An 8,953-nucleotide genomic window follows, 5' to 3' on the forward strand; every position below is an offset into this window, starting at 1 on the left:
AATGTTTTTGCTCACGGACATTACTTGTGCCGTCATGGAGCTCTTGGAGTTTTAACTAAATTTCATGTGCCGTATTTAAGGTGAACACTTGATTAAACACATCCATGCTAAATGATTCAAACAAGCAATTCTTAGCTCTAGCATTAAAATGCATTTCTTTTTCGTCACTCTTTGTGCGCTTTTCGGGATTCTTAATAGGTTTCATCCCGTCACGAGTGACTCTCCATACACCTAAATCAACCGCCTCAAGGTGGCAAGCCATTCTAGCTTTATAGTATGGAAAGTTAGTGCCGTCAAAGTGCGGAGGCCTAGCGGTATCCATCCCAACCACTCTAAATAGCATCGGCTCAACGGCGGTTAAGCCAAAGGTCCAAAATGAGCCAACCGGCTCTGATACCAATTGAAGGGACCGTGACGCCTAAGAGGGGGATGAATTAGGCAACTTAAAAATCTAACTCTAAACTATGGCCTCTTTTTCTACCTCTAGGAAAACCTATGCAAAAGATAATCTATCTAGATGTGCAACTACGGTTTTGCTAGTGTGTTGCTATCTCTACCGCAAATGATAATAATATGATCAATGTAAATGCGAAAGCTTAAAGTGCAAGGTAGAGATATGCAAACTCCCATCGACGACTCTGGTATTTTTACTGAGGTATCAAGAAGCGCGCAAGCTTCTCCTTAGTCCTCGTTGGAGCCACTCGCAAGGAATCCCTCGCAAGGGCCAAGCTCCCGGTCGGGTAACTCCGTGGATAGCCTCGGGCCTTCCCCATGCGCAAGTGGGTCTCCGATGTGTCTTCCGGCAAGCCTCTCCCGGATGCTCCCCGCCGTCTTCACTATCAAGCTTTCGGCCGAAACACCGCGGGCCTTGTTCCCTTCGGTACACGGTGGTGGCCGCACCACAAACGCGGTTGGTGCGATCTCGCAAGACTTCAAGACCCTTCGATGTACAACTCTTGTGCTCGCAAGCACGGGGTGGCAAGAGGTATGCAAACCTCACTAAACACTAGACATACACCTAGAGCAAGCGTATAAGCGGTGGTCTAATCAACCTAAGCACTTCGCAAAGCAATTATGCTAATTACCTTATAAAGCACTAAGCACTATGCATGTGGAGATTACTAAAATGATGTATCAACACCCTTGGTATGTTTCCTCAGCTCCACTAACTTCAAATGGCCGGTTGGGGGTTGTATTTATAAGCCCCACTGATAAAGTAGCCGTTGGGGTCAAACTCCCGCAAATCTGCTACTGACCGGACGCTGATTCGTCCTGACCGAACGTGTCCGGTCGTCCCGACCGTTGCAGCCGCGAACCACCGATCGGACGCTGCCAGCGTCCGGTCGCCTGCCACCGGATGCGTCCGATCGCAGTTTCGCGCGCCTGGAACCTCTCTGTACTCGATCGGACGCTGCGTTTCTACGTCCGGTCGGTTGCCGCCAGCGTCCGGTCGCCTGTCTGCCGAGCCACCGGTCTAGCGTCAGGTCGCGCTTCCAGCGTCCGGTCACCTCTGCGAGCTCGTTTCTTCGCGATCTTACGTACGGCTTGGTTTCTATCTTCATGCTTGGACTTTGCTTGATATCTTGGGTCTTTTCTTGTGCTCCTAAGGTCTTTCTTAAGGTGTTGATCATCGGATCATCACGTCGCCTTCGTCCAAGTCATGTCTTACACCCTATTGAACTACAAAATAAACACTTGCAAATTCATTAGTCTAATTTAGTTGTGTTGGTCATCAAACACCAAAATCCAAAGTAAATGGGCCAAGAAATGTAATTTATTCAATACTAGTGACTTCCTTTATATATACCGAAGATTTCTATTACGAATCAGCTGCAGCTAAATGGCTAGCAATGACGGTCATATCAAAAACAGAAGCTGCAACTAAATGGTTAGCTTATAATGTAGTCCGTGTAACAAATTAATCCAAGGGAATTAACTAATAAACTATACTAAATACTATTACAAGCTCGGAGCACAAAGACGTGGGGGCAAAGGGCCAACAGAACTACAGAAGCGTAGTAAACTAGCAAGATGATATCTCAGACATTTCACAAGCACCTTATGTGCATACATCAAGACAGCTCTTTAGAAATATACTTTCAAGTAAGTTGCTGTCCAAGGATCATAATCAACAATATACTAGTGTCAACTCTGGAACAACAATACCTTATCATCTAATAGTTCGCATATCAAATAACACATACACTACGTGACACTGAACTCAAATTGAGAAAATGATACAATTCGTAGCAGGGAAAATGACGAGAATAACAACACGTAAGGCTGCTAAACAGCTTTATTTAATATTTGGTACTTGTGATATCGGCTGCACCAACCTTCCAGCGCTCTGTTCAGTAACCTCATTTCTTGCTCCACAAAATACCCACATCAATAACTTTGGATTACTCAGGATTTCTTTTCCCATTAATTTTCTAGAACATCCTTACCAATCCACATTGCAGCAGCTTAAGTATAACATTTTCCATAAATCAACTCTCCACTAAATAAAAGAGTGTACCATATTCAACCAATCTCATTTTCAATGGAAAATACTTGGAATTAGATACAGGTACCATGCAACAAAGCTCTTAGCACATATGACTGACTTGTAGCTATAACCTAATTGTCTTGTATGGTCCTATATTTCCTATCTGCCAAGATGCACCTAATATTAACCCCCTTTTTTATTAGCAGATGAATTGGGGCTGTTTATAAAAGCTATAAGACGAGAGAGGGCATAATAATGTCTGCAAAATATTGATGCATTGCACAATCTCTGCGAAATATTTTTACAACTGAATCACGATAACACACACCATCCATATAACAAAAAAAGACACATAATTTCTGATAAGTTCACATAATTGGGATTACGGAAACTGGTGGGTATGGCAGATCAAAAGGAGAAGGGAAATTTTGCTCAGGAACACTGAAGAAAGGCTTTATTTGCTGCCGGACACCGCCAACTCGTGTATTTGCTGAGTACCATTATGAATCGCTGTTTTTTTGCCAGAAGACACCGTGGCCATTATTTTAATCTTTTCTATCGTTTGGGAGAGAGAACAAGCAGTGGATGGACAAAGTTGCCCACCGGTCGTCTTCCTCCTCCAGCCGATCCTTTGTTCCCCTTCTTTCCCACTCCCAAACCAAGTGGTGCTGGAACCCTAGATCCCTTGATCTGGCGATGGCATCCAGTTCGCACTCTGCGGCGGCGTCTGCCCCCACTCCCGAGCTTGACCCCTTCAGGGATGCATCTGGGTTCTTGCCCTTGGTTTCCTGCTCCAAGTGCGGGACGAAGCTCATCGGCCGGGTGTCGCAGAAGACAGGCAGCAAGGGGAAGAGGTTCTACAAGTGCCCTCTGCTAGAGCATGTAAGTGATTCTAGTTCCGTGGATCTCCAATTTTGTTTGCAATGGTGGTTTGAGATTTGGAATTCGGCTTTTGCAGACTGATTTTGCATGCAAGGTGTACATGTTTGAAGAAGACTATGTCGAGTACTTGGTGGTTGGAGGCCACCTTCCTCGCTATTGCAGTCGGTTTAGAAGTGCGGAGGTTTCAGTGGGTGCAGTCAAGGCGAAGGATGGCCATGACATGTTAGCAGCCGTAGAAGGTGTTCAGACCTTCACTGGTTTGTTGCAGAGCGCAATCGCCTCTCTGAATGATGTGGAGGCAAAAATGAAGGCTCCATCTCAAATTGAAGCCAAGATGGATAGGATTGGAGAGCGTCTGCTTATTCTTGGTGTGGCAAACTTGGTAGTTGTAGCGTTGGTTCTGATGGTTTTGATTTGCAAGTAAGGCAAGCAATGTGTTGGTGCTCATGTATCTCAGTCCTTATGTAACTGTTGTAGGCACATGATGCATTGTAATGTAATGGGTTGACATGTGAACTCAGAGATATGACATGAGCTGTTATCCTTCAATGTCACTATGTGCATTGTCAACCAAGTAACACTGAGCAAAGCAAAGACAGTAGACATAACATCTTAAAGCATGATAATCTTAGAGGTAGCTGACAGTAATTAACATAACATCTTGAAGATACATGCCTTCACATGTCACAGTACACCTTAAATAGCACAAATCGAGTGTCACATGACATCACATGTCAACAAAAGCAATTGTTTTGGACACTTCAGTACTTAAACTACTTGTGCTTATCCATGACTAGTTTCTTCTTGGCTACCATGCCAGTAGTGTTCTTCCTCTTTGGTATCCTCTTGGTCGTCACCTTGATCTTCTTGGGAGGGGATGAACTTCCATCTGTCATGGCCAACATCCTTTTGTGGCTACAGGTGCAGAACTAAAATGTTAGTATGTAGTCTTTGGATATCATAGTTATGTCAAGGCAATAAGGCAAACAGGTATAGGTACCTTCTAGTGTTGGCTGTAGGGCTAGAAGGTGTTGTTGCAGCACTTGCAGTGCTTCCTCCAACCTGAGATTGCTGGGTAGAAACTGTAGAAGCTGGCTTGCTTTTCTTTCCCTTGCTTCTTTTGGGCTTAGCTACTGCAGGAGGAGGTGCATCTGAGTCATACACTGTCTCATTGCAAGTCTTCATCATGTGCCCAAATTGACCACATCTTTTGCACTGCATCTGTCTACGAGTTCCCTTGCCACCTTCTTCAGCTCCCTTCAACCTTCTTGTCCTTGGTCATCCTACTGATCTTTTAAAAGCTAGAGGCCAAAGTTTAAAGCCTATCTCAACCTTAGGCCATTGGCTTCTATCTGTCATAGGATGCACAACCCCTTCATAAGCCTTCTTGAACATGGCTACAGAATAGTACTCATGTACATAATCTTCCACATTCCTGTTCCTCAATGCATTGATCAAGCAAAGTGCATGAGTACATGGTAGCCCAGTTATCTGCCACCTTTGGCAGCTGCATGATGTGTTGTCCAAATCAACAGTGTGTCTCCAAGTTTTCAATTCCTTAGTAGTACCCTGAATCTCTGCTGTGTTGTTAGGTCCTTTGTGTATGACATAATTCAGGTTCCTGCTCTTGGCATTTAGGTCCTTTATGATGTTAGGTAGAATCCTATCATTTAGCTTCTCTGCAAGTGTCCTTCTCGCTGCGTTTTTCTCCATGATCATCTGCCTGATCCTATCCATCAGAGATATGACTGACTGTGACTTCTCCATTCTGATCCAACTATTAAATGTCTCTGCAATGTTGTTTGTTATATAGTCACATTTGCTAGCGTGGGAGAACTTCCATCTGTTCCACAAGTGCTTATGTGTTTGTTCTATCCATTTGATTGCATTTGGTGAAGCCTTCTTCATTATGTTGTAATGGTACTCATAATGTTGCTAGTTGTATGCCCTGCTGCATGGCCACAAATGCTTCTTGAACACAGCACCTTTGTACCTCTTCTGGAAGTTCTTCACCAAATGCCTCATGCACTCTCTATGCTCAACTCCATTTGAAAAAACCGAAGTCACTGCACTGTCAATTCCTTTACCAGCATCTGTAGAGATTACAAGTCCTGGTGGGGAGCCAATTGCAGTATGTAGCTTCTCAAAGAACCATTTCCAACTGTCAGCGGATTCTGAACCAAACACACCATAAGCAACTGGAAACAACCAGTTGTTTCCATCTACTGCTGATGCAGAGGCTAGCTGTCCTCTCCACCTCCCTGTTAGCACTGTTGAATCAACTCCCTAGAAGGGTCTGCATCCATTCAAGAATCCATCAACACATGACTTCAGTGCCACAAACATCCTTGAGAATCTCATCTTCTTTCCCACATTTTCCCATTCAATTTCCACAATGCTACTAGGATTGGTTCTCTCAACCTCTGCCTTGAAACTGAAGGCATCATCGAAACTGTCGTTCCACTTGCCATTAATTTCTTCTAGAGCCATCCGTCTGCCATCAAAGACCACATAGTATGACAAAGTAATGTTATACTTCTTCTCTAGGTCTTTCTTCAATGTTGTTGCCCCTATTGTCGGTTCCTCTCTGAGGATGTCAATTATCCTGTCCCTCACCCAGGCATTGTTAGCCATACAATTTTGATGCAGTTTGGATGTGCTTGGACAAGTATGCTTCTCATACATCTTCTTTATCTGCAAAGTAGTTAAACAACAAAAACAAACATGTTCACAAAATTCACATTTAGTAACCCATCCTATCAGTTCAATAACAAAAATGATTCAATAGCATACCTACCAAGTTTTGCCATCTTGCAGCTGAGATGCATGAATCCTCCACTTACACCTCTTCTTCTTGCTCTTTGAACCCTTGCAGATCCCTCTGTACCTTGTTGACTCACTGTAAAGAGCTACAATTTCAAACTCATTTAGTACTGCAAATTGCCTAATTGCTCTCTTAAAGGTATCCCCATCCTCAAATGTGACCCCACAAGCTATGGTTGGGTTTTCTAAGTCAGTGACATGTTCAAAAACTTCACAACCAGCTTCATCATCAACATAAAGATCATCCTTACCACTACCGTCAGAGTCATAAGCATCAACATCTGGACCTGCATTATCATCATTAAGGCCAGACATGTAATGGTTTTCATCATTCACCCCCACATATTCTTCTTCATCTTCTTCCCAAGACACATCATCATCAGCTACCTCCTTTCTTTTCTTCTTTGACCTTGGAACACTTTTCATCTCTCCATCGGTATCAGTGCCACCATCACAAGGATCTAGCTCTGCATCATCATGGTCACCTGCTTGAATAGGGGGTTCAAGAGCAGGTACTGCCTCATCAGCAGAAACACTCTGACTATATGCAACTGCAACCGTGTCATACACCCCTACATACATAACCAGCTTCCTTAGATCCCAATACATGTCAATAGCATCCATCAGCATGGAGTCAGTACTAAGAGTGGAGTAACATTTTCTCGGCTTGTTGTAAAAACATAGATTCAAGTCCTGATTAGCTCCGCAAGCGACCTTAGCTGCTACATCGTTAGTAAGATCCTTCAAATTCGTAGTGTCCCTATCAACCACTAGTTGGAAATCAGCTGTAAGAGGATTAAGATTTGGAGTGGCCCGCACATCAATCCGGCAAGCGGTACTAATGTCCATCCTAAAAAATGGACAACAAGAAACCATGAAATCCCTAGATTCGGCCCAATAAATACTAAGATGAGCAAGACAAATCCAACCACAACAAGCAAACGGGGAAAAAGGAAACGAGAGAAAAGGGGAAGAACAGAGCGTACCCTTCAGGAACCCATGCTAGATTAAGCCCCTTCGAAGGGGAATCTACACTTGGCCGCAAGCGCTTCACTTTTCCCGACAACACCATCCTCAGACGTCCATCAAACCACGGGCGCGAGCCGTGCCGGAGGAGGCGGCGGAAGCCAGGTCGTCGTCGGAGCTTCGTGGATGCGGTAAGAGATGCGGCGGCGCCTGTGGCTGAGTGCGAAGGGGTTAGGGTTTAACAAAGGGGATGTGTGCCTTTGACCGACGCAGTCTGGTTCAACCAGGGGCATCAAGCGTCATTTTCAAAATTTTCTCTCTCCAAAATGATAGAAAAGAGTAAAGTAATGACGGCGGTGTCTTCTGCCAAATAAACCGTGATTCATAATGGTACTGAGCCAATAAGCGAGTTGGCGGTGTCCGGCGGCAAATAACGCCATTCTTCAGTGTCCCTGAGCAAAATTTCCCAAAGGAGAAAGCTTAGCTTATATAGAGTGTCGACGAAATATGGTCGGCAGTCTACCTAGGGGTAGGCCCAAGGTAGTAGATTATCAGCAGACAGATGCGCAAGCCCCAAACAAGACGGTGACGCAAGACAGACACAAGGTTTTATCCAGGTTCGGCCACTAAGAAGGCGTAATACCTACGTCCTGCGTCTGATTTGTATTGCTGTATGTCAATGAGAGATGTTTTTTAGAGGGGTCCCCTGCCCACCTTATATAGTCCGGGGGGCAGGGTTACAGATCTGGAAACTAATCCTAGTCAGTTACAATTGCCATATGTGGCCGGATAAGGATTCCTATTCTAACCGACCAGGATCCTGCTTGGTCGCCAAATCCATCTTGATTCCTTGTGCGGGACTTCGATCAAGTTGACTGAGCCGCACGTCGTCTTTCGGGTGGACTGAACCCGTTGATCCGGGCCAGCCCAACCATAGCCATAAGGGTATAGGGGTTAATACCCCCACAGCTAGTCCCCGAGCATCATGTATTATGCTGCGACACGCCATTTTAACCTTCTCCGACAAGCGAGGCTTGGCTCCTTGACGCCTCCGACCACCGTCATCACCGGAGAAGTAGGTTGTCCGAAGAATGTATGGTGCTCTTAAGAAAAAAGAAAAAGATTTCTGTCCTGAGAAGTGTGCCCACTTGTATTTCTGAAAAGAAATGTAAGTGGTCTTGAAGTATAGCGTCCTTGAACATCAGAAGCATAGGGGTTGAGAAACAAACACATTCACCGCAAGGTGAAGTGTGCCCACTTAGTCCCCGAGCCTGGTAATAGGTGACGCAGGCACGTGGTGCCAGGGTCTAAAAAAGAAATTCCGGTGAAGTTAAGAATCCAATCGTCGTACAGGCGATACGAGATGCACCGGCAGGTGCATCGTACCGATGTAGTCCCCGAGCTTGCTGGAAGGCGAAGTATGAGCCTTGTAGCAAGGTCCAAATAAATGTCTCTCAACTGTATGTGCGCACAAATCACATGTAGCCGAGGAGATCAAAACTCCAAGAAGTGGTCGGGAGAGTCCCCGAGCTTAGCAGAGGTCATAGCAGGTCCTGAATATGGTAATGGTCGGAGCAGTCCCCGGGCACGACCATGGTCGGAGCAGCCCTCGAGCAAAAAAGTGGTCTGGACAGTGCCCGAGCACGGTAGTGATCTGGGCAGTCCCCGAGCACAGTAGTGGTCAAGGCAAATCCACGATCGCGTGCGCTGCTTGTACTATTATTTGGTGTATTTATTTTTCTCTACTCTCTGCCAAGTCCAGTCTGACCAGTCTGACACGTCTGGTCAAAAAAG

General features: G+C 45.2%; 1 pseudogene; it reads right to left on the reverse strand.

The window, feature by feature from the left end:
- Nucleotides 1–4,143: 4,143 nt before the first annotated feature.
- LOC136460491 (uncharacterized) lies at nucleotides 4,144–7,468 on the reverse strand (annotated as a pseudogene).
- Between the last annotated feature and the right edge of the window lie 1,485 nt (nucleotides 7,469–8,953).

The sequence above is a fragment of the Miscanthus floridulus genome, chromosome 6, assembly GCF_019320115.1.
Source record: "Miscanthus floridulus cultivar M001 chromosome 6, ASM1932011v1, whole genome shotgun sequence".
Taxonomy (NCBI): Eukaryota; Viridiplantae; Streptophyta; class Magnoliopsida; order Poales; family Poaceae; genus Miscanthus; species Miscanthus floridulus.